Raw genomic sequence first — 2,244 nt, 5'->3', positions numbered from 1 at the left:
ACTGTTTTTCTCACATCCCCAGTCAGACCTTTGAGTACTAAGGCAATTTTCTAGCAAAAATATTTTTCTATTGCATTTCTGCTGTGGATCTCTTGGATCCCAGAATCACTTATATCTCTATTCTTCTATCATCATCATTAAATTATCTTCCAACTTCTCATAACTTGTATCACTCATGTTGATCACAATAGTAGATCACTCGCTGAACAGCTGACAAATACTCTCTGGGCTGCTAGCACTGAAGTGGAGAGAGCCCAAACTTTGATGGTTCACTGAAAGACCGCCAACCAACAGCGAGTGTGTGAGCACTAGCGCATCCAAAACAAACACAACTGAATGTTATTTGCTCTTGCTCACCTGCTGCTTGTCCAGTTGTGCTCTCTCCATTGCCAGTCAGGCTTAATGCTTGTGCAACCCAGTTAAACAGGAAACATTTGAAAAGCAATTGTCGGTAAGAGTGCTATGGCGGGATGAAAAAACAAATGTTGGTTGGGCATGCAGCTTCAGTCTCCAATCAGAACATCTCCTTCACCTTGACTTTTGGTCACGCAAGAAGCAGCAGTCATCGATCGTTTGCTCACTCACTTGCTTGACGTTCGCCAATTAGGACGTAGCCGAAGCTTTCCAATGAGTTGAACAAACCAGCGACCATCTGTGCTGCACTTCTTTGTGCACATTCAGTCTCTAGTCCTATCTGGTACAATTCTCAGACACTTGAGCTATAAACTCCTTTCTTAAGACTTTCATTGGCCTTAATAATTCTAAGGAGAAAATAATTTTTTGAGATTTTAAAGTAATGTATTCTTTCAAACCACCTTGTTGGCATTCCCTAACGGTGTCTTAAAGCATATAGATCGTATATAGCTACTAATCCAACCAGTTATTTTATTCATGTAATGGATTATTGCATTCTGACATGTTTCTTCAGAATCTAAACTCTGGGCACATTTTTTAACTACTAGAAGTTCTTTGTTGCGGTTATGTGCCTTTGAAGATACTTCTTAGTTTTGAAAATCCATGTCTGCTGCATTTTTAATTGAGGGTGAAATAATTGTTTTCCCATCTCTCATTTTCAGTATGTGACTGCAGGATCTCTTTAATTGCCTGAAACCATTTGTGCGATTCTTTACTTTGCAAAGCTTCTTCTGATGGTGATAAATCTCAATTCTGTGCATTTGTAGGGTAATAGGATGCACAGTCCTCCATCCTTGCTGATTTTGAAGTTGTTTGTGATTTAATTGTTTGAATTTACTATGAGGGTGCAGAACTTTTATTTCCCTCGGATGAATTTGTTCTTTCTGAACTGCTTTGATATGATAAAATACCTCTTGAGTCATCACTTGTGTCATGACAGTTTCAGATTCAACTATTTCTGAGTTAGCTTGCTGAACTGAGCATCTTTCTCCATCTATGAAGGGGAAAAAAATATTTTTGGTTCCTGAGACTTTTCAGAAGTGCAGCTATCAGCAATTCATTACTCTTCTAAACTGCATTTTCTCTTAATATCATGTATCTTGCATTTATTAACTGTGTTAACGGATTGAAACAGCAGAGATGTCTTACTGTTTTCAAAATATTCTACTAGTATGCTTTCAGTGTGTTTCTTATCATGTTTGTATATGCTTGCTTTAAGTGGATGATCAAAATCAGCTGCAAAAACTGTTTCCCCTCAATATCTTTTGCGTAATCCTCCATCAATTGATTAGCATCTTGCTTTTTGTAATAATATCCTGTAGTACCTCTATGCCATAACATTTTGTTCAGATATGTGAGCAGGCACATACCCACAGCTTGTACTTGGGGGGGGGGGGGGGGGCAGAGTTTTTCACTATCTCATCATTCACAGATCTGTGATATTTCCAAACTGGGGCAAAATCTTGATACTACCACACCCACCCCTACCCCCACCCCCTGCCCACTAGAGCATTTGAGGTAGGACATTAGACATTTTGGGAAAAAAAAGCAATTTTTCTAAAATATGTTCATTTTGTAGTGCCCATCTTTATGAAGAGTTTGTTATGCAAAACATATATGTGTGAGGAAATGTAAGACATGCTATTTGGTCTTCAGTATGCCAAAGTACAGTGCCCCTCTTCCCACAGCATTCTTCTATTGCACGTCACTGTATTTTGCTCTGTGGAATTCAAATGTGTGTATTTTGTAATGGAAGCCATCAAACCAATATTCAGAACAGTGGAAATTTAAATGTCCTGTGGTGCCTTTGCTACAAGCAGTTGGCCGATT

Source organism: Schistocerca piceifrons, chromosome 3 (assembly GCF_021461385.2).
Source record: "Schistocerca piceifrons isolate TAMUIC-IGC-003096 chromosome 3, iqSchPice1.1, whole genome shotgun sequence".
NCBI classification, from domain to species: Eukaryota; Metazoa; Arthropoda; class Insecta; order Orthoptera; family Acrididae; genus Schistocerca; species Schistocerca piceifrons.
The sequence above is the reverse complement of the archived record's forward strand: the minus strand, read 5'-3'. Positions refer to the sequence as shown.